General features: G+C 47.4%; 1 protein-coding gene and 1 long non-coding RNA gene across 4 annotated transcripts in view; one reads left to right on the forward strand and one right to left on the reverse strand.

Annotated features, from left to right (window-relative positions):
• LOC118225093 (ras-responsive element-binding protein 1-like) overlaps positions 1–26989 on the forward strand; it is a 68354-nt gene that overhangs the window by 4440 nt on the left and 36925 nt on the right. For all 3 annotated transcript variants that reach the window (XM_035413125.1, XM_035413128.1, XM_035413127.1), the window contains exon 2: positions 23186–23278. The gene's annotated coding sequence lies outside the window, so the exon portion shown is untranslated. The remainder of the gene's footprint in view (positions 1–23185; positions 23279–26989) is intronic.
• LOC118225095 lies at positions 1571–8170 on the reverse strand. Its single transcript, XR_004764766.1, has 3 exons — positions 7438–8170; positions 3960–4175; positions 1571–1787 (listed from the first exon to the last, which is right to left on the reverse strand). It is a non-coding gene; the product is annotated as an uncharacterized LOC118225095 (long non-coding RNA).

Consider the following 26989-nt stretch of genomic DNA (forward strand, 5'->3'; position numbering starts at 1 on the left):
TGTGGGAGGGCCTTACGAGATTATGCTTGTAACTGATTGAAAGTTTCTCCTCTCGACCATTGAAATGCTGATGGAGCAGTGAAAAGGTCCTGCTTCAAGAGGTTAATATGTGATGAGGCCAAAACTAAGCTACAATGTTTTCTGAGTCTCAGGCGATTTTACCCGAGCCGGGTTCCCTGCAGGAAAATAGTTTACCGCACGCCATTCTTATGTGTCTCATGAAGAACATTTTCAGTTTTCCTGTGTCTTTAGTACTCTCCAGTCTCTCCACTAAATCCATGTTCATCCTCACCTGCATACAGACCATTTATTATTATTATTATTATTATTATTATTATTATTATGTTTCTAGCTTGTTCTATTCTCCAGTGACAACACTCTTGGAACTCCCAGCATACTTCCAAACTGGCATTTAGCCCTTTGAACAGTAGGCTTTAAAAAAAAAAAAAGTTTTGAAAAGTTTTTGAAAAGAGTCAGTGTTCTAGAACTCCATTGCTTTCAATTACCAGTAGCGATTGTTACATCATTAGAATGTTGAGTTAAGAACATTCTAATCTCATATTTGTGATCTCACACCTTAAAGGGTTAAACAAGTGATTTAGCCTACCACAGCAACTGCTGTGTGAATTCCAGTTGCATTGCAGGTTAATCATAATTGTAGCTAAAGCTTATCGACTGTATTTTTTCATCACTACTTACTGTCAGTATGTTTAATCATAGTTCAGGATTAATTTACCTGCAGCTTGCTACACTCTTCCTACTGTAGCTAATAAACATTACTTGAAGTTGTCTGTTGTTATAACCTACTATTTATACCATTCAAGCCTTTGGGAAGCAAGGAGTTTCTTCTGGGACTCTATAGGCTATATAATTTGAATTTGATTATTGTACACTGCCTTGCTTGCTATAATGGATGGCTAGCTAGTTAGATAAAAGTATAGTTGTTGATGACGCCAGTAATCATCCAGTGATTTACAAATACCATTAATGTTACACTCATGTTGATAATTATGCTGTAGTTGGCTGGTCATTATCATTAAACTGGAAAGAAAATGGTAAGCTCGGTGATCATAATTCACCATAGAAGGAAATGTCGTCACATCCTTAGCTGATCACAAATACCATGCATGACTTGATTTCGAAAGTCATGTGGTTTGTTGGGCCCATTGACCACGCCAAAAAGCTGCAAACTTCCACTACAATGGGAACACAAGTTTGCAAAACATAGTTCCGATTTTTCAAAGGCTTCAGGAAGTTAAACTTTAAAATGTTGCTAATGAGGCAGCTGGAGCCTAGCCTATGATTTCTGTGAATAAAAACCTGAGGAAGTTGCTGCTCATTCAGTATTTGAGCCATATGTTCGCATTTATATATAGAAAGCAAAATGGATGTTAAAGTGAAATGTTGAATCTGGTCTTTTGAAGCATAGGTCAGTAAGGACTTAACATTTTTAAACTGATCAACTGAGATGTTGTTTGCTAAAATGTTTTCAGGTATAGGTTTCAGATAAACTTAAGCAGAAAATTTCAGAACCTGTCTCTTTTATTAGTGTCTGTGGGGAACACACCATCATTCCCAACCCCACAAAACACACAAGGCAAGAGGTGACAGATAGTGGTTTGTTTATCCAGCCCAGACACAACAAACGGTCAGGTCAGATGCATTCAGTAGAAGACTCGGGAAATCGCAGTAGATTCGAGCAGCCTGGGTAGATCTTAGAGGATTCACATGTGGTCAGTTCTGTCCTCAACTTGGAGGTCTCCACAAGAATAGCAAAATCTTTAGGCCTAGTGCATGGAAAACAAGCTCAGTCAGTTAGAGCCAGGTGCAGGGTGATTTATTTAACAAATGACATCTTTCCCTGTAACTCTCATTCATATATGGTAAATTCTCTTTCGCTGTCATGAATTTTTACTTTAAGTCTGAGCAAACATGTACTTCAATGAATTAGATATTTCGACAGTCTATGGATGTTAAGTTCAAATCTCATCACTCCCATTTACTCTCCAAGCACTGTGCTCCATTTCTAGATGTGGATCTATTTGCTTTTTTAGTTCATGGATTCACCAGTAATTAAAAATTTCTGCATAATCGCGTAGTTCAATTATTCTGCCTTGTTTTCCTATGTGTATATTTGGACAGAATTTCTGACAAGAAAAATAACAAACAACAATCAAAAGCATTGCAGTTGTATTACTACAATTATTAGGCTTGCTTACGAAATAACAGTTATTATATGAGAAATCAGCCTCCTTAGAGAAAACCACTAAATACCAGTCAAACTTCTGTGTGGCATCTGAAGATTTCAGGTTGCCTGACAGCATTGTCTCCATGTAGCCATAGTTGAGGCAAGCCCAAATTCTTTAGTAGTAGGACTTTACAGTGTAGGGTGTAGCTACATATTTTAATATCTGGTAAAAGAGCGATAAAATGAATTCATAAATCTTGGTCACTTTGTAATTGGTGATGTCATTTTATTTAAAAGTTTTAGTTTTATTTTAGTTTTTAGTACTGCTAATAAAGGTAGCTTCGGGCCTTGCCAGTTGTAGTAGGTAGTGAATTCAGTTGATAAGCATCAGTTGACAGCAGTTTCACAGTGGTAGCAACAATGCTCTTGCTAATACAGAGTTAAAATGAACTATATCGGCTACATGACATTTAGAATTTAAGGCTTTGGCCATGCTAGTTGAATTAAACTCGTTCATTGTGACTTGTATAACAATATAGACTATGATGAGATTTTTAAGCTGAATTTATGGTTGGGATCAGATATGTCTTAATTTAACAGAATTTGTGCAATCCCATCTCTTTGAAATTAATTCTTAAGGAATGAAAGGAAATTTATCATCGGAGGTTGAATTTCCTCCTTTGTGAGTAACCTATCTTTATGCAGTTTCTCAAATTTGAATTGCGCATTCGAGTTACCGGGTTCTCAGGCCCACTACCGAGGAGAGCAAAAATATTCGGTGTTTCAATCAACATTATGTGTTTTATTCAAATGAGGATGCATTTTGAAGTCTCTCCCTTATGCGAGAACAGTGTTGCCTCCCACTGCCGTGAGTCTGTCAATGACCCCTGGGAATTGTAATGGCTCTCTCCAGTCATTTAAACAGTGGAGTTATTACACTAAGTGGGACTTTGGCTCACCTGCCCCCATGTATAGAGGCTTGTCTCGTTAGTCATGTCAGGAACTTTAGATTTGTTTTCTGTACCTCAGATTTGAAGAGGTAAGATACGCTCGATTTGAATAAACGGTTCAATAAACAAGGACAATAGGTGAACAGTAGGTGAATGGGCCTATACCCATAAATACAAAGCTTACTTATTGACAAAACAACATTTTGCATGAACAAAACTTTCTAATGTAAGGATGGGCAGGTACTAGCGCTAAGTTTCAACCTTGAAGTCTAGATTGATCCACCTCATAGTCCGCTCCAAGGGTCCTTTTATGTATACTGCAGCTGCATTTAGCGAACAGAATGAAACCTGTTATTGCTTCTGTCGAAAGTAGCATGGAATACACTACCTATTCCCAACCAACAGTTTCACTTTAACAGGAGTACCCCATGATGGCAAGCTGTATGAATGTTTTTATAAACATAACAATCCTGAGCAATGTGTTTTATTATGACAAACCTTTTGATCTATGTTTATCTGCGGATTGAACTGTTTGACGTAGGTAAGCTAACTGAGGTGGCTAACTCAGTTGTGTTGTTGTTGTCTGTTGTGCAGTAGGCTAATTGAACTGGGCTTCTGCACGTGCATACATGCTCCAAGTTGAACAAAACAAACCATATTAAGTGTTTTTCCCCAAAGTGGTAGTTATCAAGTGCAGGAATAACCCCTTCGTGTGCAGATGGGGTTAGGGGTGCACATGCATGTACATACATGTGTTTGTGTGTAATGTAATGTGTGTGTACGGACAGCCTGAGTGGAGAAAAAGCAGGTATTCGCGGCACCTCGTCAGAAGCCAAGGAGCCTCTCCCAGCAGGGCAGGGTCTCCTGAGGGCCATCCCGATCGAGAGGGTCCTCATTCGCCCAAGGGGAGCAGAGGGGCTGCCCCTTTGGCTCCCGGGCTAGGCTATTTTTAACCCGTCTATTTTAGGTAAGATTATGTTCCGTCCCGGGCTGGGTGTGGATGGGCGGCCTGGCCCGGAGGGAGCCGAAGGAGGTACCTGCGGGGGAGGGGGAGGGGGGGACGGAGAGGAGAGGAGAGGGTGAGCCGGGGTCTGGAACGGGGGCCCCCATGCTGCGGCTCGTCAGTATCATCGCTAGGAAGGAAGAAGCGGCGCGGCGTCCTCACGCGCCGTTCGTCCCCCTCCGCCGCCGCCTTCCTGCGCTCACCGAGCGCGCAGCGTCAGCAGTCCGAGCGCATTCGGCTACAAACATCTCCAAAATCATTTAAAGAACGGCTTCATCGCCGGCACATTTTAACAATGGGATTTTCATACTGTAAATGTGTAGATGTGGGCAAGGGAACAGAGTATAAGACCTTTTTCTAGAGCTCTTTGCTCTTTTACGTTACGAGCATTATTATACCTGCAGCTGTGAGAACATTAAAGAAAAAAGCCTATTTTCCATGTAAGGGCAGCCTCGTGTAGCAGGCCGCGTGGGCTCTTTTGTGAGTGGGTCAGTGGACTCCAGCGTCTTGTTGAAACTTGAGAGCCGAGCCTCAGAAATTTCAGCCTGCACCGATGAGGAACCCTGCGCTGCAGCGTGTGTGTGAATCCTGTATTGTGTGACTTCCAGTGCTTTAATCACCGTTTCGCTGGGCCTTCGGGTGAGCAGATAATAAGGCCCGCTTGGCAGATGAACCTTTGGCGTTGGGGCGCGTTTAGTGTGCAGTCGGCCGGGAAACGAACGCAGTGGCAGCGCAGAGGGGCTGTAGGGCAGCGCACTGCAGATCTAAACACGCAGCTCTTCTCGCGACGAATGCAGCGGGTAGACGACTAACCTCCCATAGTCTGGCTCCTGTCCACGCTGCCTTGAGTAAATATAGAGCCTGGGACACGGTGTGTGTTTGTGCGCGCGTGTGTTTGTGCGTGTGTGTGTGTGTGTGCACGCACGAGTACTCTGGGGGGTTGGGGTTGGGGTTGTACAATGGAGAGTTTTAGTGTGCTTGAGTAGGCCCTGCGTAAAAAAAGGTCATACATACTCAAAATAATCTGCATTGTGGAGCAAATTTGAGTTGGAGAATTGTTTTATTTGGTTTTATAGACCTTTTTTGACAAGGCAAAAAAAGAGACCTCCTTTTGAAATGGCAAAAGGCAATTTACAGATCCCTATGGTAATGCGTTCTGTTTTGTTCAGTTGGCTAAGCTGTGTTAACTTCATTCACATGAAGCTTGTTTTAGAGATACATATGAGTATAGAACCACAATTGCCTTGCTCCACTATCCTAATTGTCTTACTTCTGAGGACTTTTGCCTCTCGACATATCAAGCTGTTAACATAAGTATTTGCTCTGCCACAGAAGGAGGTAGTTTAACAGTTATTTTAGAAGGAAGCAAAGCAAAGTGTTCTGGTGAAGAAAAACGCTGGAGTCAATTTCAGGAACTGAAACTCGTTATCACTCTTAGAAAGCCCGTACAGTAGTGCTTTTCTGAATCACACTCATTTTCGCTCAGAAGCCTTGCACGGGTCAGGAAATGGTATGCACGAGATTTCTGTCGTCTCATTCCCGTGCGACGAGCTTTGTTCACGCTTTAAACTCTTCAAAAGGGCAGGATAATCAGTACTTTTTCCAAATTGTGGCCTTTCTTGTGGTCTGCAGTTGAGAGCCTAATTTTTATGTACAATGCTGTTAACCCTTTAAGTTATTTGAGGAATATAGCCGAATAGTCGACTCATAGTGCCGTAAAATGCAAATCCAGGTTGTCATTCATTACATCAACAAGTGAATTATACCTGGAAATATAGATTAATTACTTAGCAATTCCCCCATGGGCACAGTCAGGTTCCTTCAGCTGTTGACTGCCCTGGCCACACCCTCATGACCCTCGTGTCCATAGTATCGGTTAGTCCACTGGGAGGGTAAGCATCCCCAAATGAAGTTACCCCACACCATGGTCTGTGGCACTGTGAGACCTGCAGTGCCTCCATTACATCATAGACAGCAACTGAAGTTCCTGCTTCCTGTTCCCACAGTGCTTGTAGACGGTCAGAATGAGAAAAAATGAGCGTCTTTATTGCCCTGCTGGTGGGTAAATGTGTCTGTTTTTGAGCTCGAGGAGGACCCGGGAGGTGGGCATTAGGGCTGGAAGGGTCCTCTCTCCGGGTCAGTCGCGCAGGCTGCGTTGGGGGTGGTGCCGATTGACCTTGGCTCCACCCCGCGGCGGTGTTAATGTAGAGTGCGGATGCTCAACCAGCCTGCGTATCCTTTAGCCTGCTGCATGGCATTATGCTGCACCGAGAGCCACAAGCAGCAAATAAAGCGGGTATTTACTGCGGGTCAAAGTCTGGTCTGCAGCTATATCACTGATGTGAAAGAATGTGCCTGGGGAGGGGAGGGGAGGGGAGGGAGGGAGGGAGGGAGGAGAGAAATTGAGAGATGGTTGAAAATGTAAGTGCTGGCAGCAGCACCTGGGGTGAGGAGGAGAGGAGCGTGGGGGGGAGAGGAAGTGAACCAGTCCATTTTGTGGGGGGTGAGGGAGGGGGCGGAGCTGGAGGAAGTGTTAAAACAATGGCACGGAGAAAGCCCCTCCTCCCCCCAGTTTGTTTTCCCTCCTCGGTCCAGGCGGCTCCAGCGGCAGGGATCGCGGGCGGCTGCTGGAAAGGCCGGGCCGATGTTTCGCGGGCGGGGCGGATGCCCCCCCCCCCCCCCCCCGCAGCCCGTCACTCGGCGGCGTCGCCCCCCCTCGCCAGCGAGCAGCGGGGAGGGAAGGGTTAACCAGCCAGGGAGGGAGCGATGGAGAGGGAGGCTGAACTGAGCGTGCGCAGAAAGAATGTCTTTCCTTCCATTCTCTCTCTAACCAACCCCCTCCCCTCTCTCTCTCTCTCTCTCTCTCTCTGCCTCGCTTTCTCACTCTATGTCTGTCTGTCTCTCTCTCTCTCTCTCTGCCTCGCTTTCTCACTCTCTGTCTGTCTCTGTCTGTCTCTCTCTCTCTTTCTCTCTCTGCCTCGCTTTCTCTCTCTCTGTCTGTCTCTCTCTCTCTCTCCCTCCCTCCCTCCCTCTAACTCCCACCCTAGCCTTCTTGCTGACTAAACAGTTTTGTCAGCTGGCAGTTGCTTGCAGGCTGAGGATTTGCGATAGCTTCTGGAGGTTAGCGAGGGAAGGGGGGGAGGGAGGGGGAGGGGTGGTACTCACAGACAGCACTTGTTGCTCAGTGGAGTTAGACAAGAGAGGGAGGGGGAGAGAGAGAGAGGGAGCAAGATAGACTGCACCAGGGAGGGGGTGGAGGGGGGAAAAAAAGACACTCGACGACTGCATCGTCCAACCTGTTTCTTTTGAAGCCGTCGCCTCCTCCGACGCCCCCTCTCCACGGCCTTTTGTCTCTCAGGCCTGAATCCCGGCTCGTGCGAGAGTATACGGATGTTCCACGGACATACGGGCGTCAGCTTGAGCAAGGTTTCTATACCTGTAATAAAGGTGTAAGGAGACCTATACTCTTCAGCTTCTGTTGCTGGGCTGTCTTTCATTCTTTCATTATTGTCAAAAGACTCGCTGCATTCCAAGCCCTGAGGAATAGAATGTGCTTCCAAAGTCACGGTGGTTGTTTTTGAGGTGCGTGCGTTGGGTCGTGTATTTCTCCGCGTCTGCCGCTTCTCGGGGCTCGTGGAAGGTGGCGGGCGGCCCTCGCGCAAGCATCGGCGATCTCGCCTTCCCGCCTTTTCGGGTGTTAATTGGGAGAGAAAGTCTGCGTGCCTCTCTCTCGGCCCCGGCCCCCGCGTTTCCTGTCGGTGGAACCGGTGAAGAAAAGTGCCCCACGGTGACAGCCTAGCAGAGGAGTGCATGCTGGGTGATGCGAGGTGGCTTTGTTCCATGCTCTGCTGCTCATCCAAAAAAACAAATGGGCATGCCACGACATCACGCAGTAATATCTTCACTTGAAATTGCTTACAAAAATGGCCGGATGACTGAAATGTACTCCGGTTCTAATAGAGATTGATAATACACATTGCTACCCGTGGCTATTTTCAGATAGCCACAGAGAGTAGCCAGCAGCGCGGTGTGAAAACGCGGGCAAATGAAAGCTTGAGAAGCAACAAAGCAGTGTCACACTTGGGTGTTTACCGCAGCCTCTGTTCTATTCAGACTCTCGAGGCGCTTCACTGCAGGGGGCACCGCGGGAGGGAACCAGGCGAACGGCGTGTCAGCCAGGCCCGGCGGGGTTCCACAGGGGTTCCTGCGGAGGCACGCTTTGGCAACGGCTCCGTCGGCGAGCTCGCTGCGCCAACCCGTGGAGTCGCCCGCCGCTTTCGTTCCTTATTTGCCGGGGTTTCCAGTTTTGTTTTTTTTTTTAATTTAAAAAAAAAAAAAAAGAGTGTTTTTGTTACGCGTTTATCTGCCACGACCTGAGCTTTGGGGATCGGGTCCGTGTTTGAAAACGATATTCTGGAGACCCGCAGGATGAGAGAATTCTTCTCCGCCACACACGCATCACTGAAAATGGAAGGTAACCCAGGGATCTTTTGTGGCCATTTGGTGCACCCACAGGGGAAGAGTGAGGGGCTTCCTCAGTTGTCTGAGTGCAGTCTGAAATGGGAACCACATGCTTAATCTATTCAACACAGTGGACTGGGCAGAACTTCCATGGGAAAATTTGGTGGGTGTCATCTGAAATATATGTGCGCGCAACATCTGTTAGCTTCTCGATGGAATACGTGGATGAATTGTTGCTTTGACTTTAGGAAAAAATACTTAAGTCTAATTTGTGCATCCTCGTTCCAGCAGCGTCTTTTGTTCATCCATCCACGAAATTTGGCGCTTGTTTGGCAGTTGCGTGTTTGCACGGGTGTTAGCTTGGCTGTTTCGAAACCACAGAAAAAAGAAACTGAAAATAAAACGTTACTGTGAGTTTAACAGCCATACAAAACATTCTGTTTTCCTCCATATTGAAATGACCTGGCCTGCATTAACCCTCGTGTTTCCCGCCCTAACTGCTCCATTGCACTTTTATACCTCAGCCTCGTTCCCCTCACCTGTGTGAAATCCCCCCTCCCACCCCCCCTCACCTGTGAGCGCGTGCGGTAAAGCACCTCCTCCCCACAGTGCACGCTCTGGCGCCTTGTCCTGCCTTCCTCCTTCTCACCCAGCTGAAAAGGTACCATTGTTTGTTCTGCAAACACAGGGCGCACCTCATCGTTATGGAAACTCAAGTGCCTGCTCCTGCCTTACTCCTTAAGGCTGAAGTTCCACTCTTGAAGAATCTCTCTCTCTCTTGCTCTCGCTCGCTTTCTAGCCCTCGCTCTCCCTTACACACGCTCGCTTGCTCTCTCTCTGCTTCACAAACCCACATACCCGAGAGCATCCCTTTGTGGAACTGCAGTGAGAGTGGGCGAGCGAGACATTTTCAGACGCGAGCAGTGCGATGCTTTTGGAAGAGACACGTGAAGAAAGAGGAGAATGCGGGGGATGGGCAGAGCGTGGACACTGAGGCCTTGTGATGGAGGGAGGAGTCATTCTCATTTTAAACCAGTGAAATGAAGAGTCAGGAGGAGGTGTTGCTCTATAAAGTTTTTTTGGCTTGGTGCATGTAAGAACTTAATTTTTATAACACTATTTTTACACAAATTTATGGGATCATAAATTTGACAATTTATTTCATAGTTTGGTACTCTTTCTGAGTGAGTGTAGTTATAATAATGTATTACTCCTTTCCTTTTTCACACAAATGGATTTACGTTCCATTTACATTGCAGATATTAAATAACAGTCTTATGCTTATAATTCAGCGTGGCAATGCAATGTTCTGTTTCGCACTACAGAATTCTGTTAGCCTTTCGCTCCTGTTCCCGTGTACAGTGTCTTTGTCTTCTCAAACCTGTTTTTGGGTACCTGCAGATCTCACATTGATTTCCCTGGTGATGTTGTGAGTCACCCTTGTGTCATCTTCGCCACAGCACCGAGGGTGTCAAAGGCTCGCCAAACAAGTAGGCCATTATTCCGACGGGGTGATTTTTTTTTTTCACTCGTTTGTGTACCTCTTGTCATCAGCACGCAGCTGCTTTGCGGTCAGCGTGCAGTTCATCCCCCTCAATGACACACGTATTGCACGGTTCCGTCAGACGTGCTGGAATGGCTGGGAAAACAGGCCGCACCTCTCTGGCGGGAACAGGCTTCAGGCAGATCAGCTCAACCGCATTCCTCCGGCCAAAGATGGCAGAGCCCGAGAGAAACGACGGTACTTCGATAAGACCCCCGCCTTTCCCCCCCCCCCCCCAAGTAAAACAGAGTCCCGAACGGGAGCCGAGCCGGAGGATGGAGGGCACCGAAAAATGAAACGACATCGGGGAGGATGAAGTGCGGAGTTGGAGCGAGCGGGACGGGGAAAGGCGTGTCTTCTGGGAAGAGCTTAATGGCGCGTTGACATCCTCCCCCGGGAGTGAAGTCAGTCAGCCGGGCCTCGGAAGCCTTTCCCAAGCGTGCCCCCGAGGCGGGGCGAACAATAAAGAGAGAGAGAGAGAGAGAGAGAGAGAGACGTCCCTCTCCCCTCAGAATCTCCCCACACAATGGAGAGGCTGAAACTCTGCACTGGGAAATGAAGAGAAGGCGTGTTCGCGTACGCACCTAGAATTCAGGCAGAGGAAGGGCCTCATCTTACCCCCGTCTTCTGATTCCAGGAACGTCGGCCTGCGGCTGTTGGGGATGAAAATTCCGAAGGCGTCTTTGATTCAGGAGGTGGTGTTCTCGTATGATACGGGGCTCCTCCTGTTCGGCAGGATGTACTCCCTGGAAAGATCAAAAGCGCTCCCGGTTTTTTTTTGCGGGGATCTGGGTGTGTCGGTCCGATCATCCGAGTTCTTTATCGGAAAAGATATTAAAAGAACCAATGTCACAAAACAAAAATAGACTTTTTTTGTTGGTATGATTAGGAAGCTACTGCTGGATCTGTTACTACCATTTGCTCTTGGGAGGAAGTAGTCTTTAAGACTACTAGGCTACATCATGCACCAGATTAGGCTGACTCATTTTAACGGGTTGTTTTTAGTGCATGAGAAATGTTCACAGAGAATTCACTTTGGCATTCGTGACTGCAAACGGTGAACTGACATAGACGTTACATGCCTGTGCATAAATGGCTCATTCTATGAAACAGGTTTATCATGAGATCAAAAGATAGCCTAAGTAAACCCCATCTTAATATTACATTTTCCATGGTCATATTATATATAAGGATGCCCTCTTCCCAGGTAGTGTGATACTTCTGAGTCACATTGTAAGTGAAATATGTAATTATAGGGTTTCGTATTGTTTATTACTATAGTTACAGAGTTTATATACAGTGAGCGCCATAATTTTTGGGACAAAGACATTTTTTTCTTGATATGACTCTGTACTCCACATTTTCAGATTTGTAATCACGCCACTCACACAAGTGCACACTCAGGCCTGCTTCCTGAAGTGTTTCTGATCCGTCGGACAGATATTTGGGGCTTTGTCTTCTTCAAGATGAGAATTCCTTAGTCATCAAATGTAGAGGCCTACCAGGCCCTTCGTGATTACTGAGCTCAGCAGAGCTCTCTTTCTTCTTAATGATGTTCCAAACTGTTGATTTTGATAAGCTTAAGACGCATGTTTTTTTCTTACTTCCACGCCTCATAGTGGCTTACTTGTCTTTCATTGGCACAACTTTGGTCCTCGTGTTGAAAAATGCCAATAGCAGACTCCAAAGGCAATGAAAAGCCTGGAATCAAGACTAGATACTGAAAGCTCTAAAGCTCACTTAAACCTGCACTAAGGAAGCAATTGAACACACCTGACTAATCAGAAACACATGCTAAGCCATTTGTCCCAAACATTATGGTGCCCTGAAACGGTGGAACTATGTATAAAAAGTGCTGTGGTCTCTACATGGTGAAACCAATTTTTATTTTGAAAAAATCTGAGAACCTGCACTTTAACCACATGTGAATTGTTTGATCACAAATCTAAAATTGTGGAGTAAAGAGCCAAATCAAGATGTATGTCTTTGTCCCAAACATTATGGAGCTCACTATAACTTACAATAGATATAAATTGGAATGAAAGCTTCACTCCACTGTAGACTTGCCCTGTAAAAATGGGAAAGATAAATGATAATTATTTCCCAAATGAAAGCTTACTTGTAAATCAAATTAGCCTTACTGTGAAGTACTGTATGACAACAAGTTAAGCTGTAATCACTTGGATAATTTAGTATTTATTGCCAAATGTAGGCTTAATAGCGCTGTTGCGACATCGTGTATTTCAACAGTTTAAATAGCACATAAATCCCATCTCTAATAAAGAACGAGAGCATTTTAATAGCTTCTGCTCTGATGCCATGAAGTGTCAGAGAAGGTGGAAACAAAGAGCTGTTGTCTCTGGTGTAGTTTTGCCAAAGACCTCTGGCTTGCTCTGTTAAGCTACTTTATTTTGCGCAGAAGCAGTAGACCCAGGTGGATCAACAATATGACCTCCCATATCAGGCTTTGACTCATACGGTAAAACATTGAATAATGTTAAATCCAAACAATTTCAGTAGCACCTTTGCTATATTTTGTAACCGTATACAGATTATCGCAAAGCTCGGAAGGGCAAAGGCTACCTAAATGCTGGTGAAACTTTAACATCTCAACTTGAGTGTAAAACCCCTGCCAGAGCTCTGGCTGTCTCTTCTCTGCTGGACCAGCGGAAGGTCAGAGTGATCTTCAGTTGCAGCCTTATCATTAACTTCCTGGTTAGACTTCCCTTGCTTATCCCCATGAACCTTGGTACTTGTATTGAGAGGAATAGCACAACCGACCTCCCAAAAATGGTCCTTGTGGTTGTGCACTTATTAAAAGAAGCTATTTATTTTTTCTCAAGAGGTATAACCAGCTCAGCGGAGCCTGTGAAGTGAAGGAACCGGCCAAATGTCTCGGGTGATCCGTGCACTCAGACGGCCGTTTCAAGCCACAAGCACCACTCCTGTGAGCCGCCGCACACCCGCGCTGTGTGGTTATCCTTCTCTCGGCATATTCATTAACGTCTCGCGGCGGAGTCATTTACCGCCTGCAGCACAATGCCCCGGGAGTCCCTGAGCCGAGTTCCCAAAAGAGCCCAAAGCCCCACAGACCTATGTGTTAAAGGTAAGCGCTCTTCATTACCGCGCTAATTGAATCATTAAGAGCTCAGGTGGAGTTGAGCCTTGACGACAACTGGAAGGCTTCTAGGAACTGATTGGGCGCTCATGGCTTACTCTCTGTTTCTTTGAGATGCATGATTTGCGACTTAATTTGTGCATTTCTGAATTCGGTCATGGATTGGTCGGAGGCTGCTTCTTGGCTCCACCCACCTGCAGAGCTGCCTGTGAAAAGGCATGTACCTTTGTGAGGTGGAGCTACGTTGAGGTGATGTGTCATGCAGTCAGAATGCCTGCGACAACATTCAACCAGATTACATTGTTTTGCGTTCATTCCATTGAAAGACACCTTTGTCACTCAGGCAGTGCAAATATGGCATAATTATAGCATAGTATGTCACCAAAGCCATTTATGATTATGTGTTTGGATGTCTTGGAGGGTTAGGAATCCAAACGAAAATAAAACAAAAACCTGCCTTAATTCCCGTTTTTCGTTCCTTGAGGAAATGGGCAATCTCTCAAAGCCTTGAACCTCTTAGACTCCTCTGAACAGGAAACAGTGGATACCGAATGTTGTTTCAGGTTTTAATAATTACGATAAGTTCGGCAGCGCATTAAGGGAATTGCTCGGCTGCGGTAGGAGGTGGAGGACCGTCTGCCGCGAGACGCTAAGCTCTTGCAGAAGATATAACGGCTCTCCAAAAAGAGCCAAAGTTCATCCTCGGCTCCCTTGGAACTTGGTTTGTTCCCGGTGTTGCAGTAAACATTAACTATGATATCAGTGTGCAGGGATAACCTTCCCCCCCCCCCCCCCCCCCGTTCATCTGCTAAGAGCAGAGTTTTAACATTCTCAGAAGATGGATGGTGCCCATTCTGTCCCATTGGACAAGTGAGAAGGTGGGACTCCGTTCCGAAGTTCCGTCCCTAGATTGAATATAAATTATAATTAAATAATTGAGGACCTGACAATGTCCAGATTGGTAGGTAGTTTTGCTGTTTTCTTAAGTACCTCACAAGGGCATCTTGGTCACCTTGCTGGAAAAAAAGAAACCACAGAAACTGAAGATGAAAAGGAGCAAATTAATGACTCTGCTGTGGTCCTATGTCGAACTTCACACTTTCACTCCAGTCATTCTTTCCAAACTTATCTTTTATTTTTACTGGCTTTGTTTTTAATAGATAATTATAAGCTGAACTCTTGGACTCTTTCAAGGAATGGGCATAGGTGTCCTTAAAATATTCTGAGAAAAATATGTACTGAAGCTGCATAAAAATAGAGGGCATATAAATCATCATTGGCCCACTTCAAGAATGTTAGCTGTGATTGCAGTTTTTATTTTTAGCTTTGCTTTCGGCCTTGTCTGCTAATTGAGACAGCTGTGTTTGATGCCAATTTGCTAGCAATGGAAGAATAGTACTATAAGTGGGGAACCGTGCAGAGCAAAAGCAATTTAGAGTGACGCTCGGGGTTGTGTTCGTGTACCTAGCATCCCTTACGAGTTTCTTTGGGTGGAGTCGGAGAAGCTCAGCTGTTTTTATCTGCTCCCGGACTGAACAGCTTCTCCGCTGAGAAAGTCCCGACTGTCGAACCCGTGCTCCCGATGAATCGCTCCCTTGTCGGGGCATATCCTCTGGCGGCGGGCCTCGTAAGGCGGGCGCTACGGGGACGCCGGGGCCGCGGAAAACAACAATGTCACTCTTATTCGGCGGCGCGCGCGGGCTGGGGGAGGGGCGCGACGCGCGACGTGATGCTGGGGGACCCGTTCCAGTGCGGCGGAGAAGCCCGGCGCGCTCTCGCGTACCCCGGTGATGGATGACGCCGGCTGCAAGGCCTGGCCCCCGCCGTCACTCACGCGCCTGTCCTTCGCCGCTCCGCCACAACAGCTGGCCGCCGCCCCCCGATTGGCCCGCGCCGAGCGAGCTGGGGGTTGGGGGGGTGGGGGCCGGTGGGCGGGGCCTAGCGGGGGTGGGTGAGAGCTACCACGGCAACAGTTGGCTGATGCTGTGGCCTTGTACTTTGGCCTGCATCCTCGCTTTTGGACACGCAGTGACACAGCAGGAGCCAAGGGGTGTGTGCGTACGTGCGCGCGTATGTGTGTGCGAGTCTGGAGAGAAAGGATAAAGTACAGGAGGGCTATGCTGAGATGCTTTAGCAGACTGAACCATTTAACTGTGGGGGTTTTCCCCTCTTTTTTTGGTTATCATTTTAATTATCTGAACAAAAAAAGAACTGAATTGTCTACTCTGGCAAAAGCTCTAGGCAACTGCAAATGGTGTGTAGTGTGGATTGTCTGTATTGTGTCTATGGGATGAAATTTGATGTGAGATAGAAGTGAATTGTTGCTTCTTGCTCAGATGAGCATTGGCTCTCCATAGTGAGACAAAGGGCTGCAATGTGTCAGAAAAATTTGAAAGGCTTCTTTCTCAGTTCAGCATCTCTTAAAAATATCCCGTTCATCTGTACATCTGAACTGAAGAAATGGTGATTATCTGGCAGACTTCTGGATTTGTGAATCTGGTAGATACTAACCTCTGAGTTAAAGCTGCAGCTCGGACTGTGGAGACTTGCCAGTATAAGTGCCATATAAAACTCTACTAACTACCTTTTAAAAAAAACATTTCTTATTGTGTCTATATAGGGTTTCATAAACAAACAGTGTCAGGCTAGCCATGGTTGATTTGAAGGTCCCATATTTTAGTGATCAGTTCACCTAGATTTGACATGAATTGTGCAGTGTGACATGATAACGTATGTGCCTGTAAAACATGAACTCGGTTCTACGTAGCATTTTTTTGTTGTTGTATAAGAAAATAAATCACCGGGGCTAAACGGTCTGTGAATAATTGGCCTCGTTTTCTACGACACAACTGGGTTCCTGTGAAAACAGCCAATCATTTTTAGCCTAAATGCTCTACAAATATTAAAGCTGCCCCGTAAACAGGCTCTACTCAAGAAACGGAACCAAGTATGTGGGATTCTACATAAGTAACCGTAATAATAAACTATACAAGGAAGTAGCATCCCTTTTAAGATCCCCATAGATTTTTCATTTTGTCTGGATGATTGAGTAAAGTCACACTACGTGAAGAAAATTCCCAAGCGATCTTAATCGCTTTCCGTTTGTGCCGTTATTTAAAAACAGCAAAGGGATTCCTTTTTCCCGTTTTTCCATATCTCTGTCTTATCTTTGGTTCTGCTCCTTTTCCTTTACCCTCTTTATCAGCACTCCTCTAACCCTGGTTCTGGTACAGCACTCTGAACATCCCCTGCTCTCTCTCCCTCGCTCGCTCTCCTCCCCCACCCCTCCTCGTACGAGTCCCCTCGAGCCTGTCTCACCTGTTTTCCCTCTCCTTTGTTTTTCTCCCCTCTTTCGGCGCTCCCTCCCTCCTTCCACATCTCCCCTTCCCCCATCGACCTAATTTAGCGTTAACCGTCAGCGCGTAGCGTCAAGTATTTTAACCGACCAGCAGTATTGAAGCCATTGATGCAGTGCTCACTATTTAGCATTCAGTTTCAGTCAAAAATGGTAATTCCCGGCAAAAAGCCGGGTATCTGTACTGAAAAGTTTACCGCCTTGCTAGCTTTTACGTTGTTGCTTGTCTCATATTAGCTGACCAGCAGAACGACCCGCCTGCTGCCTCACAGGTTAACATTAATGTTTTAGCCACTGTAGTTGGCTTTTTTAGCATAACGCTCTGCGTATCTTGTGAGCTCCCTGCAGTGTGCGTACACATACGAGAACAGGTACTGCCAGGCTAGCGTGTGTGAGCTTGCACGCTGTGTGTGACTGAGAGGGCCCACAGGCTCTCTGTCGCTGCGGTAGCTCAGGTGCTGACGGAGCTCGGGCTTTTGTCTGTGAGAGACGCTGCCCCGCCCAAGCGGCGCTGGCGCACGGTGGCGGGTGAGCCGTTTGCTTTCCCGAAATACGTGCATCCAAAGTGATGTCATAACATGCGCACCTTTGTGCAAAATCCAAGCCTTAATAAAGGTGCGTAATGATAAGCATCATATTTTTTGCAGTATAGCCTACATATAGTTGTAGATGCCTTTAAGGGGGAATATTTGAGCATCTGACTGAAATATGTAACACAGCACAGACTGTGCTTTAGTCAGTACATTCTAGTCCCCGGCAATCTTCTAGGTCTTGTTTAGGTCTGACTAAAGGACGGGCTCCACTAAGTTTAACTCAGAAAGGAGGAAGTGATGTCATACCGCCTCCACTGCCCTGCCTCTCGCTTGCTGCCTTACGATTTTGTTATCAGTGGAAATGCCTAGGCCGACGACCCCGGATCCATCTGAGAGTCGCTCATTTAATTCTGACGGCTCACGAGAGCGAAAGGTTTAGCGCGGGGGCTAACTCTGAGCTCTCCCCCGCTACCCGAGAGAGAGAGAGAGAGAGAGAGAGAGAGAGAGAGAGAGAGAGAGAGAGAGAGAGAGAGAGGGGCTCGCTTCGGCCTACCCGCCCGAGAATTCACCAAGAGGAGACGACACCGCTGCGGAATGAATGTGCCATTTGTTGTGCAGAGAGACAACTGTCAGAGAGCAGCTCAGGCCTGCTGCGTCTGCAGAGACATAAACCGAGAGAGAGAGAGAGAGAGAGAGAGATGAACAGAGATGGATAGAGTAGTCGAGAGCGCAAACTCTCTCGTGGAGCTGAAGTGAAACATTGCCGTCGGTTGTACGTGGCGCAGCGTGTGCGGGCTTTTGTGAATCGGCTGGGCGTGCAGCTTGCGGAGGTGTGGGAGTGTCTCTGAAGTGTGCGGCGGCTACCGGAGCAGAGATCCGCCGTGTGCTCTCTGCGAAGAGCGCGCAGCTGTCTGTGTCACTGGGATCTGTCAGCACACAATCTACATCTGCACTCTCACTTTCTGTAACTTACACCGCAGGAACCCACCGCGCGTGTGTGTGTGTGTGTGTGTGTGTGTGTGTGTGTGTGCACGAGTGTGCGTGGGAGAGAGACACAGAGAAAGAGAGAGTCAGAGCGCATCCCAGTCAGATTCGGCTTTTTTCTGTTTGCAGGGCTTAATTGCTTCCTACACATATCAGTGAGGCATGATGTTGAGCCAAAATTCAAGAGAGAGATGCAAATGCAGTGTTAACCTCTGAACACCAGATGCTAACGGGTGGACACTAACACCGCAGATTAGATCATTTAGATTTATTTAATAAATATATTCTAAATATTTATAAACCTCCCTCCAGTATGTCTTGTCTGCTTGTCCAGCAGTCAGTTGCTCTCCCAGAATCACAGTAATCACGGTAACTGACGCAAGCTAACAGGCTATTTGGCCCAAAACAAAAGACCTGCCTTCTGGGGGATGGAGTAGGGGGCTAACAAGCTAAAACGTCCTGTCATAGGCACCTGTGCACAGTGACAGCTGAGTCCCGTGTTGCCTAGACCCCCTGCTCAGTCTGCCCTGTCCTGCATTAACCCTTAAGGAGCCTGCCCACTGTTTCATTTCTTTTCAAAATGTAGCCTATTTTACAGGAAAAGTGTCACACTTTCACTAATATTGACAAGTGTAAATCTGAAACTGGAATAGACCGCTGTGTTTTCATTACCAGAGTTCATGTGTCATTCATGCATTCTTGTGATATATCATTAATGTTTCTCACGGTTATGTCAGGACCTGTGATAGATTGGTGAGGGTGTCCAGGGTGTATTCCTGCCTCTCGCCCAATGAACGCTGAGATAGGCTGCAGCACCCTCCGCAACCCTGCCCAGGATAAGCGGGTATAGATAATGGATGGATGGATAGATAGATGGATGTTGGGTCTCTTTCCCTCTAGAATTGTGTTTTTTTTTTTTTTTTAAAGTGTTTACACTGGAGTGTGGAAATAAAGCCGAAAAAGGGCGTGGACCGCCGCGGCGAACCGTACGGGGACCGCGAGCCGCGTTAAGAGACGGGAGCGTTCAGACGCGGTCGTGGGCAGAGCAGTCCGATTCGCTAACGGTTTCTGCCTCGCTGTCGTCTCCGATGCAAAGAGCAGAAAAAAAAAGGGCTATTCAAATATCTGAAGATGTTTTTATGGTGGACGAGCACCAGGCAAATTAGGAACCGGTCTGGCCCGTCCGAGCGGGACCGCTCTGTGCTCTCTGCAGGGAGCCCGGCCCACAAGCCAAAAATGATACAACACATTGTATATTTGCAGGAGAAGAATCAAGATGGCAGAAACTTCGCTCCGATAGATCCCTCGGTACAGTTCCGTTACAATCCGTCCTAATTTTTTCCCGTTACACAAAGCCGGCCAGTGGAGGATAGACTCCCCCTCTATAGCCTCTAAGTTTCTCCAGAGGTTTCTTCCCATTGGGGAGTGTTTTCTTGCCATCGTTTGAGTGTTTTTCCTCTCACTAGGCTGTTTTTTTTTTCTTTTCTGTTTTTCCCCTCTACCTCACTTTCTGGCTTTTTGGGGGTCTAGGCCTGGTTTTTGCCCAGTTTTCTTTTCTGCTTTCTCTGTAAAGCAGGGTTCAGCAACTCACGGTCCTCGAGGGTCGAGAACTGCTGGTTTGTCACCCTCCCTTTGCCTGGGACTCAGGTGTGAAGACAGTCTGGCCAATCGGTAGCACTAATTACCCGGGAGAAAAGAAAACCAGGGCTGGATTCGAGGGCCAGAGTTGATGATCCCAGCTGTAAAGCATCTTTGCGACTCTCTCTGTAAAAAGCGCAACACGAATCAAATTGAATTGAATAAACTTTGCAGACATACGGTGTTGAATCTTTACCGAGCGCTGATGGCGCTACATTGAGCAGCTCTGTTAGCATCAAGCCTTTTTTAAATGAATAACACAGATAAAGTGCAAGGCGAGTCGTGTCTTTCTGGGACCCTTAGCCTGTTGAACATCAGGCTAGATGCAGTGCTAGATGCTCTGCGGACAAGAGTGGATCGAGCCCGAATGGATCGAACGGCCTGTTGTTTCATCTCCCTGTGACATAGGCGAGAGAGGCCGCGCCCGTACAGCGTTGGGCCCCCGTAGCGCTGCGAGATGAGCGCGAGTTCTTCTTCATAAGGGCCCGGAGACCTCAGCCAATCAATCAAATTTTATTTGTATAGTGTATTTTACAGAAGTTGTCACAATACGCTTTACAGACAACCCTGACCTCTCTGAACTATTACACTCACCCCATCCCCCCCCCCCCCCAAACCTCAGCGCGACTTTTTGTCCTTGGTGTCAGGCGACATGCAGGGAAGCTGGAACGCGGTACAGCCGAGGGGGGGGTGGGGTGGGGGGGGGGGGGGGTGTGTCTCAGAGCCTCCTCAGGACCTCGTGGGACGGACCTGCCGGACAGGTTCACCCGGATTCCCCCGCCGCTTCCCTCTGCGCTCTGCTCGCCTGTTCACCCCCCCCCCCCCATTTCCCCCCCCCCCGCTCTCTCTTCCTCTGTTTTCGCTTCAGTCAACCTCCCCCTCCCCCTCCCCCTCCTCCTCCTCCTCCACAGGCCCAGCCCTTTATATCTCAACCTTTTTGCAGTTGAAACTGATATTGTGGTCCAGCACAATAAAGGGCCTATTTCCCTATGTCAACTACTCTCAAACCCAAGCTGTATGCACGATTCTGTGCCTGTCAACCAGGCCAGAAGCAACAGCATCCTAGGATATATGTAGTATATATATATATATATATATATATATATATACTTTTTCTGCTTTGTTGGTCAGGACAGTGTAGAGAGACACAAAGAATGGGTAGTGAGAGACCGAGGGGGAGAGACATGCGACAAAAGTAGCTGGATGTCGCAGCTCGCGATGTGGACAGTGCTCTACAGGCTGGGCCACAAGGCCCCCCCCGAGCATCACAGAATGCTTTAACACGCACACGTTTTTTTTTGATAGTGCACATTTTGCACACTCGCACGTCCGTTTGTACCCACAGACACCCACTTTGCTGTTTATTTCCAGTGCGTCACTAGTGTAAACAGAGTTTAATGAGTAACTCCATGACGGAAATCTGAATATTGGTCCAACTGTTGACCGTATCACTAAGCATAACAGTGACCTACGACCTTTTGTTCTCCAAACGCCCTCCTTGCCCTCAGCGTTCTGGGCTATTTTAAGGCTACGTATGCATAATAATTTTATTAAGATTTATCTCAACACAGGAGGTTTATTCTCATTGTTATGTCGTTCGTTTGATAGATTGACTCACATGCTAAACGAGATTCTGATGATTCAGTGTGTAGATACAGTATTGATTTTTGTCCTGTTTGATTTGAGCGCTTGTTTGGAGTGTTTGTAGTTGTCGATAGTTTAGGGAGCCTTGCAGCAGGTCTCACAGGTCCTGTTCAGATAGTCTATGAGGAAGACGTAGGCATGCCTGTGGACTGCTGCGGCTAAAGAGAGCTTCAGACGGAGATGTTTCCTTGTCCCGGTCTCAGCCATTGCACATAGCTTCCTAACACTTAATTGGGCTGTTTTACCAGCTCCTAATCTGATAATCTCTCTTGCTCTCTCTGGCTCACTCTGTCTGGCTCGCGTTCTCTCTCCCTTGCTCTCTCTCTCTCATTCGCGCTCTCTCCCTCTATCTTACTCGCTCTCTCCCTCGCTCTGTCTCGCTCTCTCTCTCCCTCACTGTCTCTCCCTTGCTCTCAAGCACTCCTGCTCTCTTTCACATACGCTTTCCATCCCTCTTGGTCTCTGTCCCTTTCTGTTTCTTCTCCCCTCTCTTGTTCTCTCTCTCCCCCTTTTCAAACCGCTTTCACAAAGCCGAGCTGCCAGTGGTTCTATATCACTTTTCTCTCTTTATGCTATAGCCTGCCTTCGTTTCAGTCTTTTTCCTGTTCTCTCCATCGCGTGCCATCTCTCTTTGTGTCATCCATGCTTCCTGTTTTTCCAAACCTTTTGTGTTTAAAAAAAAAAAAAAAAAAAAAAAAAACCTCTAGCTGTTCATGGAAGTCTTTGTGACATTCGCTTCGTTTCTCCTCTTGTCCTGTGTTACACGCTCCTCTCCCTCGCTCTCTCCCTTGCCCCCCCAACCCCGAACCGCAGCCTGTCCGAACACGCCACCCGCGTGAGCGAGATGCGCCACGCTCGCCGTTTGCTCAGTCCGTTCAGCCTCCTCCTCCTCCTCTTCCTCCTCCTCCTCGTCCTCCATCTTCGAGCGCGGACGACGCCCCCCTGTCCCGGGGCTCCCTCTTCCTCATTTGTATAATTCGTTTCGTAACGTTTGCCTGCTGGTGCAGCCAGAGGAGCCGATCGGTCAGTGGTTCTCATGGCCTCCGCGTGCTCTGACGCGACGCTCGAGCGGTTCCCTTGGTTTTCCGTCGTCAGTGTGTTAGAGCTCCAGCTGTAAATCTGCCTGCAGTTGCTAGCTGTTTGGTTTATTCTGAAGTGGAAAGCAATACAATACAAAGCAGCCAATACAAAGATAAATAGAGAGAGATTTACAATTGTAATAACTTGTAATGGTGTATAAAGTGTGTGTGTGTGTGTGCTTTTGTGTGTGTGTGTGGGGGGGGGTGGGTTCTGCTGAGTATTTTTAGATATGTCAGTGCTTTCAATTATAGCCCTAGTCCAAATTTCCACTGTACAATTGTTACCTTTGAGCCAATAGGAACAAAGGAATTCTCAGTTTACCAATCAGACAAAGCGAGGGTGTGTGCGCCTGCTCCGCGCCCCGGCAGCAGCGGGCCCTTTGAAGCGGGCGGCGCTCAGAAGAGGCGGGAAGCGCCCGAGCCGGTTTTTTTTACGGCTCGACGGGGGCCAGCGGACCCGAAGTCCCCCCCCCGTCAGCTCGGGGGGCGACCCACCGCCCCCCCCCCCCCAGCGCCCACCTGAGGCCGATCCGCTCGGGAACGACGCGCGATATGCGCCGCCGTATCCAATCTGGGGGAAAGGAAGGAGAAAAATAAAAAAACCGCGAAACGCGCTGTTCCTGATGCTGTTTGTGCTGTGTCGCTGGGATGTGTGCTGACCCTGATCTCTGTCCTTTTTCCCCCCGCAGTGTGAGCGCGTCGGTGCCGACACCCATGCTCCTCGGTCGCCCTCGCCCCTGATCGAGAACCCGTCCGACCTTTTAGCCCCGTTCTCCGACTAGGTAAATACGCCGGGGACACGGACGCCGCCGCCGCCGCCGCCGACCGCGCCCCGGTGAACGCGCGGCTGAAACACGCACAAGCACCCACGCAACACGCACGAGGAGGGAAACCCACGATAACCCCCACGCTTTATTTATTTACCAAATTCATTTTTAATTACATAATGCTGAAAGTTAGTCAGTCATTCTACCACACAGGCCATCACCTGGAGTGTTAACACTGTTATTGATGTCCTTTAGTAAACAGACCTGTGTCAATCTAAAAATATCAATATTGTTGTTAAAATAACATATATTCATGCTCATTTTTGAAATTCATTTTTTTCAATCACCAAAGCCATATGTGCGTGGGTTATTGTGTTTTTCCAGGAAACCTATCCTACGCACGAGTTTCAGTTGAGATGAGGGGCTTTCCAGGTCCTCAGACACAGTTAGGGTTTCTTGTAATGCTTACATAAATTTTAGACATTCAGTACTACTGTGCATGCATCTGTGGTTAAAGTGACACACTGTGTTTGGTTAAAACTGCTCCAGTGTTTTTCCTTGCACGTTCTGTTCCTGAAGCATCGTATCTGTCTGTTTCTGCATGCACTCTTCTGCTTCGGACCCTGATACTACTGACTCCTGTCAACTAAGGTGTTTGTTGAGAGCTGCTCTCTGATTGGCAGTGATAGGGTTGTGTGCCTGCAAGTGGTTCTCTGATTGGCTTTGAAGCCACTGCCTCACTCTCTAAGAAGTTTTAAATGTGCGACTGCTCAAGAGTTTCCAGGGTGTAAGAATTTCATCATGTTTTTGTTCAACAGCAGTTTGGTGTCCGATAATTTCTCCTGTCTTCAGACCAGGCAGTCACCTATTGGGTGCATACAGGAAGGATGAAATGTGCATAGTGGAGGGAGTCACAGGGTTCTGGCTTGTCTGTAGTCCCCATATCCATGCCCTTCAGTGCAATTCAGGCCAGGATAGCTTTTTTTATTAAACTGAACACAATTACTGCAACTATAACTTCATTATTTAACCACATTAGTCAGTCGTGCTCTGTAATGAGTTGCTCTACTCTAAATTGCTGCAAATAATGAAATTGAGCCTTTCCAAAGTCTGTCTTGTAAAACGCATAGATGTCTTCTAGAGAAAAATAATTGCTGTTGTAACGAGCACCCACTTAACGCTTGTTTGATTATTGATTATCAGCTTGGGCCAAGATTTATAGCCACATAATGAGAGATAATGAGAGTAGCCTGTTGGGGGAAAAAAAGCATTAAGAGCTCAGTAATTGTTAAATTAGTTGACTAATGTAAGTAACCGTTCCAGTATAGGATTCAAGTTTTTAATTTGGACTGTGCTTTCAGACTTACAGACGTTTGAGTTCATACCCCCCCCCCCCCCCCCAGTTTCAAAGTGTTAGCATCTCTGAGATTGTACTCTATTTTTTTCTTTTTTTTACGGGGCTATTATGCAAATCTTGTGAAACTATTCCTTCCGTTGAAAGGCATTTGCATAGATTATTAGTACTGCGAGAAAGCCTGGGAAGTGTGTAATGCAATTTTATTGACTCGTAACAAGTCTAAATCTCAGGTTATTCCTCGAAAGTCCTCATGCGCATCAGCTGTGCGTATTGAATGGAGGGAGTTTAGTCTTGTTCCCTGAGGACCACACTGATTCCCACGAGCCACTGCATGGCTGCTGTGAGTTCCTGTGGATGACGGCGTCTGCTGAGTGATTTTAATGTGTCGTGAAGTATGACCGCGATCTGGTCTCCTCTGTGTTTGCACGGCTGTTATTCCGACGACTTCTGGTTTGTCGGAGGTTGTGTTTGCTCTGCACCCTCTGGGACAGGTGTTGCCTTCCGTGCATCTGTAACCCTTCCCCATTGCATTGTCCGTGTTTGTCCGCACTACTGCAAGAACACAAGCCGGGAATAGCGTGGTGCATTAGCAGTAAAAGGCTGGGAGTGAGAGTATAGCCTGTAATCGTATGACAGTTCACGTGAGTGACATCGCATTTAAATACACAGGATGTGCATTACTATAAGAAGCACGCCGGTGTGTTAAACTGCACCAGCGCACTGTTGCAATCGCCTCGCCCTGGAACATGAATACAGCCAGAACAAGGGAAAGTGCAATGTCTCGGTAGCTCTGTTTGCCAGTAATTCGCTGTTCTTCTAACAGGAAATATTTTGCAATCTGGCATCCCTCGCTGTTGAGCTTTTTCAAATCTGCTTATTCGGTTAATTCACGCGAGTTTTGAAACAGAAGTAAATCGCAGAGCGCGCCGCCCGAGCCTCCCTGGTCACTGCCCCCGTCGGCTCCTTCGCAGTCGGCCAGTTTCACAGATGTCATTATGCGGCTGAGCGAGGTTAATAATTCAGCGGCTGCCGTTGTGTGGCGTTTGCGCGTTTGCGTGTGTGAGCGGGGGCCGCGAGGGCCGTGCGGGCGAGCGTTTCTGTAGACGTCGGGCGCGCGCGCCGGTGTGGGCCTCAGGCCTCAGGCCTCCCACGGGCCTGGCCGCCGGCAGAACCCTCTTCGGCTCCCTGCAGGCAGATGTTGCAGGGAGATCTTGCCTCGGACAGAAACGGCAGCCAGATTATCCCTGACTCAGCGAACGGAGAACCCAGCCTTTGTGTCTGAGGTAGAAAGGAGTGAGAGAGAGAGAAAGAGGGAAGGGGAAGAGAGCATGTGAGCGAGAGAGAGAGAGAGAGAGAGAGAGAGAGCAAGAGAGTGAGAAAGGGAGAGAGAAAAGGGGTAGAGAAACCATCGATGGTGTGATACTGTGTCTCAGACGCGCACGGGCCTTTTCCTCTGCTTGTGATTAGTTTCAGTCGCTGGGTGGATAAGACACACCCCTCCCATGATTCCTTTCACCTTCGTTTCATTCATTTTCTCTCTGCTCTACAGATGCAATGACTGGAATGTCAGAAAGCTGTGGTTAAGATGCGCTGATGCTATCTGTGAAGAAAGACTCGTTTTTTTTTTTTTGCTTGTGGGCACATACACTTGTTTGAGTCTGTGTGTCTGTGTGTGCACCCCAGCCTCTGCCTCCTCTATAATGTCTTATTGTTGGTGTTCAGTTCTCAGGAATCCAAGGATATCAGGCCTAATCTTAAAATAAAACATTTTATGTCAGAAATAAAGCCTTCTCCCTCGAGCTTAGGCCCTACAGGATTACGGGTGACCTTCTAGGCCTCAACGTGTGTCTGGAGGAAGTTTTCTTTCCAAATCGGCCATGGTGATGGCTTTAAAAAAAAAAAAACATTGCTGCTCTCACCTGGTTGCTGAAGTTAAGAATGACAAAAAAAAACATAGTTTTACATGACTAAGCATTTGTTAAAACGTATGTTGGTGTCATTCTGAGGCTATTTTTGCCATGCGTCTGGGTTGTCGAGGTATCCGGAATCCCGAAGAGCTCTGGACCCGGGCTTCTGTGGTGTTTTGGTTTTAAAGCTCTCTGGTCAAGGTCTTCCTCTCTGCTTGAAGCTGCAGCGAGCGTGTGCGGCACCCACACGCGTCAGTGGAGTCCCATCACACTACCAGCAGCCTCGCAGTCCTCTGCCTGTTGCATAACACACACAGCCTCACCGCTGAAAAATGGCATCCTGTACCGACGGCAGCAAAGCGCCCCGGGCGTGTTATTGTGCAACACACCGTAAAAACAGGAGCCCCTGGGATGGGAGCGCTTACCTGGCCGACTTGAGAGAACTGGGAGGCAGGAGGAAAG

The sequence above is a fragment of the Anguilla anguilla genome, chromosome 4 (genome assembly GCF_013347855.1).
Source record: "Anguilla anguilla isolate fAngAng1 chromosome 4, fAngAng1.pri, whole genome shotgun sequence".
Taxonomy (NCBI): Eukaryota; Metazoa; Chordata; class Actinopteri; order Anguilliformes; family Anguillidae; genus Anguilla; species Anguilla anguilla.